This window comes from Monodon monoceros, unplaced genomic scaffold (assembly GCF_005190385.1).
Source record: "Monodon monoceros isolate NGI ecotype Baffin Bay Population unplaced genomic scaffold, NGI_Narwhal_1 Super_Scaffold_18, whole genome shotgun sequence".
Taxonomy (NCBI): Eukaryota; Metazoa; Chordata; class Mammalia; order Artiodactyla; family Monodontidae; genus Monodon; species Monodon monoceros.
This window is the reverse complement of record NW_021703774.1, coordinates 105,675,979-105,685,368: the sequence shown is the minus strand read 5'-3', so window position 1 is coordinate 105,685,368 and position 9,390 is coordinate 105,675,979. Positions and strand designations below refer to the sequence as shown.

The 9,390-nt window shown below is 40.4% G+C and overlaps 1 protein-coding gene across 1 annotated transcript in view; it reads right to left on the bottom strand.

Annotated features, from left to right (window-relative positions):
• Positions 1-1,055: 1,055 nt before the first annotated feature.
• ODF2L (outer dense fiber of sperm tails 2 like) overlaps positions 1,056-9,390 on the bottom strand; it is a 273,656-nt gene continuing 265,321 nt past the window's right edge. The window contains exon 23 of the transcript XR_003794338.1: positions 1,056-1,536. The gene's annotated coding sequence lies outside the window, so the exon portion shown is untranslated. The remainder of the gene's footprint in view (positions 1,537-9,390) is intronic.

The following is a 9,390-nucleotide window of genomic DNA, read 5'->3' as shown; positions in this document are numbered from 1 at the left end:
ATTTCAAATAAATGTATGATCTATAAATTTGGCAACAGAGAGGGAATAAAAGTGACACTGGCAAAAATTAGCATAAATTAAAACACATGGGGAAACAGAGATGATGCAATCTTCCAACACTGAAGAAATCACATGCAAGCTTTATGGCAAATAAACTTAAGGGTGCCTCCTTGTGTCAGAATGGTAAGGTGGAGAATTCTGACATCAGTACTAGAGAACTTCCAATGACTAAACTATGGCAAATGACTCCTGTTTCATGGGAGAATAATATTCATTGGCTATTATTAGTGATACCTGTGAATGTGACACCTTCCTTCCATCACTTAGTTACTAGAAAAATGAGACTATTCTAAACCAATTCCTCTGCAGTAACATAGTTCATGGTGTTTCCCTAAATCCACACTACATGAAGATTCACTTTCACCCTTTGTTCTTAAGAGTTATGCTGCCTCTGATCAAGGTGACCTGAGAATCTTCCTCTAAATTAAAAACTCCAGTTCCCATTAATGGGGCTCTGATGTTGGCCCCTAAGGGGCTTGATTAACTTGATTAACTCCTAATCAAGTTCACGTGAACTGTCTCCCCCTCAGTACCTGTTCCTCAGACCAGATTTCTATCTTGATGCCAGTCCTTGTCTGATCATGGTGTTCTATTCCTTCACCTGCAAACTGTACTTAAATGAAAAGATTTATTGTTTTTAATTGCTCAGCATGTGAAGAAAGGCTAGTGAACTCAGCTATACAGTCTGAACTTCAGGCAGCAAGCCAATTCCGAGATAGGTTTCTGCAATCAAAATTAACCCCAATAGTTACTGGAATAAAGAAAAAAATGTGGAAGTAGAGGTTAACATCATGAAAAGAATAGAAGAACCTAAGGAAAAAAGTAGGTCTCCCCACCTGTTTTTTCCTGTTATGTCTTTCAAGAATCTTTTTGGACGAGGAACCAAGACTATTTCCCTGGTTACAAAGCCTCTATATCATTAAGGCAAAGTTCACTGTGGACTTTCCATTCTAGAAGATTTTATTGGCAAATGTCATGCTTTAATATTGTGTGTGTAGTGTGCATGCTGGGCAACTTGAAAAAGACCCTGGATTCTCCAGGGATATCAAATGATTAGACTTTTTTTTTTCCCTGAACCTAAGCATCAACTTCTGAAAAACAGATTTTTTTTTTCTGGTATCTAGTGTCCTACCACCTGGACATTGTCAAATGATTGTCTCACCTGTTTAAATGAAACCCTGATTTTAGCCCAGGTTTGGACCTTATCTTTTCCCACCTCAAACCATCACCTTAACTCATCAAACCACAAGAACTCACCTGCTTCTTCCTGGAATGACCGACTGACCCCGCCTCGGATCCCACTGGCTTACCTGGGCTCCCAGTCCAGGCCTTTGCTCTGAGTTTTGGAATTCCTATTACTGCTTAGCTCATCACCATGACAAGGTCTGCAACACTTCAGGCTTCAACTGCCAAGAATCCTGCTTCAGACTGAGTGGGTCATGCTGATTATCCTACCAAGATCCATGGCTTCTATCTCTGAGGAAAAAATATACCACATGCTAATAGCATTAGTGAAATAAAAAGGTTGGACTAAATAATTTCTAAAATCTCTGTCAGATCTAAATTCAGGGTTTCACATTATACAGATGAGAAAACTGAAGCTCAGAGAGGTTGACTCTTCAACAAAAAGAGAAAATGTGAAGTTGCCCAGTGACAAAGATGGAGGTACCATCAGAGATGTGCTGGTAAATGTTTAACACAGATCTCTGGAGTTGGGGGGTGGAGCTGGGATGGAGAAAAAAGCATTTCTGTGATTTAATTCTGTGATGGTCTTTTCTAAGGCATAAATACTCCTATGATAGCTGATTTCAAACTACCAACATGAATCAACCAGCTGCAAAATTCCTTAAAATTTAACATTCAGCTCTTGGGATCTGGTACCAGTCAGCTCCAGCACACCTCCAACAAAGCTCTGGTTTTATAGTGATAATGATAATGGAAGGACCACTTACTTGGTTCTATTGCTAACCTTTACAGGTAAGACCACTTAACCCCAACCTGAGAATATGACACCATTCCAGGTTCTGAGATTAATCCTGTCCCTAGACCCAGGGAGCAAAGGCCTTAAGGTTCACTAACTGAGCACCGATTTCTTCAGGGTTCCTCGAACCCCTGTTCCCTGCCTCACTCTTTCGTTCTGCTGTTAGAATAGCCAGGCTCCTCAGGGACTGGCTTTCTGGTAATTAAAATCCATCCCAAAACACACTTAGGAATTTATTTTAGTCTAATATTTTATCCAGTTGCACAGGTGAGAACTGAAACACTGAGGGAGGCAGCTGCAGTTGAACCAGGGAAAGCAGGCATGGGGGTAGTGTGAGAAATGCTCATAATGAATAAGCTTCCAGATCTATAGCTGCTATAGAAATGTGTTGTTTCTAAAGACATTGAGCTCCTTTATCTTCTTTTACTTCTGATTTATAAAAGACCAAAAATGCACAAAAGCCTTTGATGCTGAGTCAAAGAAACATCAGAGTTATGTACCTCCCTCTTGAACAAAACACATTCCACTATGATGTCATCAAAGATATACTGAATTCAAAATGTAGCCTAGGAAACTCTTCATGAATAGCTATGATTTTGAAACCAGAATTTAAAAAGTACTGACTCTGGCACAAAAATGAATGAACAGTCATATTCACTCACAATCACAAATCATAGGTGACTGAGCAACTTGCTAACAATTCTGAAAAAATCAACTCAACAGCAGAGAAATAATGAGAATGCTTCTGACAAATGAGCTATTATGAAAACCTTTAAAATTATAGTTGTGAAGATCATGTAGTCACATGAAGAAAGTTTATGATTTGTAAGGTAAAAAGACATAAAATTGTGTATCGTTAAGAGTATCATTAAGAGTATAAAAATATTTTTAAATGTACATAGGAAAAAGCCCTAGAAGGAGAAAGTTTAAATTGTTATAGTATTATTTTTTCCTTTTTTCTCACTTTCCAAATTTCCTACAACGTAGTTATGTTATTCTTATACTGAAAAAATGTCTAAATTTAAAACAAATAAATAAATAAATATTTCACAAGCATCCTGGATCCCTAACCAGGACCCTGACCACTCCTCTGAACACCAAGAAAGCCCTGCCCTGAATGGGACCCTCTCTGTGTTCTTGCAAGCCTTGTGGCAGTCCTCATCACATCACTGAAACCAGAAATACACTTCAAATACCAAAAAGACTTGGAGCAAAGTGAGGACATTTGAAGTGAGTCGTTGTCATTTAGGTTTTTTCTCAACTCCCTACTGAAAGGCCAGGCACCCTTCCCTGTCACACTCTCACTGCTATGGAATGCCTCAGCTCGGGGACAGTCTGCTGTGGATCATTCCCTTCCCTTACTATGGTCTCTGGACCTTTGTTCCATTGTTAACTCACTTCCTTACATCTTTAGTCTCTTCAAACCCTTGGGCCTAGAGAAGGACTTGCCCTTCTCCTGGCTTCCCTCAGTTGCTTCCAAACCTCTCCAATCCTCCCCACTCTAGTAAAAGCTTCTCCTTCTTGAGGCTGTTACTCCGCTGTCCCACTTCCATCCTTTCCTGGTAATGTCATTTACTGTCTCCGGAAGGCTTCCTCACTTTCACTGAAGACTTTGGCACATGGCTCACTCTCTCCCTCTTTCTCCCCACCAGCCAAATCCGGGTCAATACTTTATCTGCATTGTCTATCTTATACCTGGGTGGCTAAAACCGCTGAAAAAGCAAACAACTCTGTGAAGTGGAGCTGCTACAAATTTGTGATCTCCCAGCTTGGTACTGTCTCATTCATATTTACTGGAGATGGAAAGAAAGGTATTTGGTAAACAAAGTAGCAACTTACATGGTGTCTGTGCCACTATAAATTGATTGTCTCTCAGTTCCAAATTCACCCTGCAAATATATGCTCTCTGATAACGGATGGAATTGCTTTAAGCGTTTCTCTGTTAAAGTAAGCATGATGTTAAGCTTTCTCAGTAGACAGCACTGGAGCAGCATTGCAGGACGAAGGGGCTCTCCGGAGGTTTCTGCCGGTAGCAAGGTGGATCAACAAGGTGGGTGTGAGGACATCTGGTGGTACTCAGCCCCGGCCACTCACCCAGAAGGCGCTGTCCCTCAGGGACACTGCACCCCCATCACGGCCTGATGATCATGTCTGTGCTGCCCTCTCCATACAGACCTCGGGCCTCCTGCTGGCACTGACTCCCTGATTGAACTCACTCTCCTCCCCAGGGGTGTTTCCCATAGTCCTCTCAATGCTGTGCTCCTCCCAACCTCACATTCCTCCCCATAGGGACACCAGGTGTCCACCCGGGCTGCAGGAGGCCTGGTGTCCCACTCCTACTGCACTGCAAACCCACGCAGTGGCCACCAGCTGTGGCTTGCCAGCCTTGCGGGTGCTGCAGAGGGCTCATTACTGCTCGTCTCTGACTGCAGACCAGCTCTGGCCAGCAAATCAGCAAACTTCTCTGCCATCCGGTGGGCTCAAACACACATTTGTCCAATGAGATATGAACCACACACTTAGGGAGAGGGCCCCCTTCCAAGTTTGCCCATCTCCTTTGGCCCTAGGACACCATAACGAGTATTCTTAAAAACTAAAGTTACTCTACTATCACAGTTTAATAATTCTTTATATTAAACTACCCCTGTTTAAATCACCATGTGGTTTCAATCTCGCAACTGAATCCAGACTGCTAGAATCCAAGAACCAGTCACTTTATTTATACAGAGAGGATGGAACTTGTCAGTGGAAGGTTTGTCTGCTTCCATGTCTTGACATCCTACCTAGTCTTCCTCCTATTGCTCTCTACTTCCACCCCCCACCACTTCACTGAAAATATTCTCTCCGGGATCACCAATGACCTTGTTGCTAATTCTAATGGACGGCATGTTGGACCTCATCTGATTTGATGGGTCTGCTCCATCTGACACTGACTGGTTGCCTTCATTTTGTGACACAACATTTCCTGCTTTCTTCCTATTTCTTTGACAATTCTTTCTCAGTCTCCTTCACTGGCACTTCTCTCTGCCTGTTTCTTCAATGTTGATGTTTTTCCAGGATTCTGCGCTTGGTCTTCCTCTCACTCCCTGTAATTTCTTGTGTGACTTCTTCTCTTCCGGTGGTTTCAACTCTCGTTTACATAAGACACAGTCCAGATCTGTATGCTTCACTTAGATCTCCGATCTGAGCACTATCTTTCCTCTAGACATTTTCACCATGACTCACAGGCAATTCAAACTCACCGTTCCCAAACTCAAATGATCCTATTCTCTGCCAGATCTATTTTCCTCCTCCATTTTCTGCATCAGTGAATAATACCACCAGTCACCTTGCCCAAGGCAGGCACCTGGCTGTTATCTCACATTTTCTTTCCCTCTCTCACTTTCAAAATCCATCAGTCACAAAGTCCTATTGATTCTCCCTCCTGAATAGCTCTTGAATCTTCCAACTTCTTTTCATCTCTATGACCCATATTTTAGTAAGGGGGTGAAATCTGAATGAGCAAGTAGGAAACTTGTTCAGAAAATAAGTGGACAACACGAGAGGGTGCCTTCCAGATGGTGGTTACAGCTTCTGCAAGAGCAGAGAGGCATGAAGCAGTGCAATCTGAGTCCATGTTTTCTTTACCATACCTGCCATATGGTTAGTTTTATGCATCAACCTAGCTAGGCTATAGTACCCAGTTATTTAATAAAACACTAATCTAGGCATTGCTATGAAGATATTTTGTAGATGTGGTTAACATCTATAATTAGTGAACTTTAAGTAAAGGAGATTGTCTTCAATAATATAGGTGGGCCTCACCCAATCAGTTGAAAACTGAAAAAGTAAAAACTGAGTTTTCCTGGAAAAAAAGATATTCTGCCTCAAGACTACAACATTAACTCCTTTTTGAGTTTCCAGCCTGCTGGCCTGCTCTACAAATTTCAAGCTTGCCAGTCCCAACAACTACACCAGTCAATTTCTTTAAAAAAAAAAAAAAAATATATATATATGTTATTCATATATATTTGTATGTGATATATATAAAAGACCCTATCTATCTATCTATCATTTCCCTGGAGAACCCTGATACATCTGTAAAATTCCTTCACTTGGCCTACTTGAATACTTGATGGCCAAGCCAATGGACAGATCTATCTCAGAGTTTCAGACTCTGCCATTTAAATTCACCCACATTCAGCTAAATCACAAGATATGACGACCAAAGATCATGTTTTTCATATTCTATGTATGAAGTCATGTGGCATTTGTGATAAGAACTGTATTTTTTAACAGCTGGAGAAATACTTTGTCGAAATGTTTGGTTATGAGAAAGAGAAAAAACAAAATATGTCAAGAGAAAACCAGTTTGGTTATCAGTCAATAAATTGGCCTGCCAGTTTCAGTAGAGACTGGTAATTAATTTCTCCTTTGTGGAGAAAAAGAAAAATTAACTAGTTCAACACACAGACGGGAAGAAGTCAAGGCTAAATTTTACTTTTGGCTACTGTCTTAATATCCCCCCCCCCTTTTTTTTAAACAGAGAAGCTGTGGGAGCAAGGAGGCAGTGAGAAGTATCTTCCTACTGGCACATTTCATTGAATTTCTGGGGTTGAGAAATAGTAGAAAGAAAAGGTCTTGTCAAGTTAGCAACTGTAGCAGGAAGGAGAACCCATTAATACTGTCCAACTATCTAGTGATTTGAAGAGGACATATTTGAATTAAATTACCCTCCAGAGATGATTTGGACTAGTTCAGTGATCATCCACATTTTTGCAAATGCAAAGAAGTCTGCTTTATAACAACTCCCCAACCTGAAATGTTACATCTTAATCTATACTGAGGGAGTTATCCCCAAGCACATGATCTTTACTCAAGAAAAAAAAGGCAGAACCACTGACCCCCAGAAATGGTGCTGTGACTCATGACAACCCCACAGTGCCTGCATAGAGCTCAGAGGATTCATTCCTTTGTTCATTAGTCAAACATATATTTTAGAAACTTTCTGTTTGTTTGGGCGGGGGAGGGGTGTTTGCTCCACTTTCAGGGTAGAGGCAAGGAAGAAAAGCACAGGAATTCTTTTCAAAGATTTATAGTTTTGAGTAGGGACATGCCAATTTTAAATTAAACAAGTAGACTAAAAGACTTTGAGTCTAATATTGTATGACTTAGATTTTTTAGCTTCTTAACAGTTCCTTGTACTTAGAATGTGCATTGAAATACTTATGGAATGCATTACCTGAAATGTAATCCAATTATCAACTGAATTACATTAGAAATCACAAAGTAAGCTCAAGAAAACCATAATAATAGTATAAGAATGGAGAACTGAAAATTTAGGGTAGGATTTAAACACATTAATAACTCTGTCTCAAAAAGGACCTTCTAAATTCAGTTTTCTTATCTGAAGTTTTCAAGTAAAATTTGATTTGACCTTTTTCTTAAAGATCTAAATTTGCCAAGCAACCAAGTTTGTAGGTCCTCTGCTAGTCTTATGACAAATGTCAGTGGTCTATTGTGGAAAGTTCCATTTCTGAGTCTCATCTTACCATTACAACTACCTCACCACCATTTTAATGCTATAAACATTCTGGAAAGGCACAAGGAGTTAGCAAAATAAGGTGTAGAGCACTTTCTTAGCACTCAAACATATTTTTAAGTTGAAAGGATAAAAATTAATGAAATTTGCGTGGTGGTGGTAATTCTAAAACATTTTTGATAGGAAAGCTAGATCATTACACTAACCTGGAATCCATGAAGGCTATGGTGCTACATATAAATAAAAGGCTTATCTCAAAACTCCACTCGTGGAATCTCAATCTACTCCACACAAAGGCATAAATGATGTTGCCTCAGTTCTGGCATTTGTGGAAATCAAATAATATTGTAAGATATTTAAATGCAACGACACAGACTTGGTTATACTGTAAGTATCACAAATGTTCTCATTTAATGGGATATTAAGTCCCTAAGAATAGCATCTTGACATATTGACAATGGCATACTGACACACAACAGGCACTTGAATGTCTGCTAAAAATACTAATTAAACAAGCATGTGATTGCTTTTATGTAATGGGGAAAACTTTCTCAGATTCTTTCATTATTTGGCAGTTGTTGGTCACAATTAGCACAAAAATTGGTATTTCAGCTCAGTTCCAGTTGAAATAACCATCCACTATTGGAGGTCCAGCCATGCGTTGTTTCTGCATTAGTTACACATTAATGAAGGATTGTTTGGCAGTGCTGTCAATTCTGGACCCTCAAATAATTTATACAGTCATTCTATCCATTGCTGAATTACCAATGCTATAGGTGGATTTGCAACTGAGAGACCCTCCGTCTTTTTTTATGACTGCACCATCCCCAGAAAGGAGGGAACTGCAGGGGCACTATTTGCATCTTGGTAGCAGCTGAAGTCTTGCCAAGAGCCTTTCTCAGGAATGGCTGCTGTGAGGATGAGTCATCACCCTCATTTGGAGGGGGGTGAGGATGGTGGCTAAGAGCGTCTCAGCTTAGCCTCTGTTCCAGAAGGAGGGAGGATACTGAAAGTAGGAGTATGATGGGTGAGAAAGAAACTGCATGTAGCTGTGGCTATCAGCTCCTAAAAGGTTGGGCTGTTCTCAAGTGTCACCAAAAGAGAACCAAAGGTAAAGTCTGTGAACAACCACAGACATAACAAGAGGCTGGGAAACAAGACTTGGTCAAAAGGTTTAAGGACTGGGATGATTTATTCTAAAAAGAGACGCTGAGCAAGATGTATTGGGGGCTATGTATGACTCAGCAGGAGGAAATAATTCTACGGTTGACTGAACACTTACGCAATGAGCCAGGCATTTTCACATACTTGATCACCATTTTATCTTAATACTAACCCTAAGAAGAATCACCTAATGGATGAAGAAACTGAAACTCTCAAAAGTTAAGCAATTTATTCAAATCACACAGCTAATATGGACAAAGCTGGGATTTTCTTTCAAGTCAGCTTGACTGCCACAGCCTTTCCCTACATGGCAGGGATTGCTCTGTAAAGTACCCTATTCACAGATGGGTTACAATCCCAGAAGGGTAGGAGGTGGTCTGTATAAACATCTGATACAGCCTCTAGTTGCCTTGTGTCGGCTAATGGCAGCACCAATTACACCTCTCTTTATTCCTTCCTACCGAAAATAGATGTCACACTTATTGCCAGGCTATAGAAGGACTTTCAATTCAACTCTCTCAGTGACTCCAAGACATAATGGTGGTTTCTACATACAAACACACACCCCTCTCAAAGCTGTTGGATCGAGGTCATATACTTTAATAAAACAGTCAGTGCTTTCCAGTAAAGAAACATAAGACCCTGACTTGGTAAATGTTTCCTG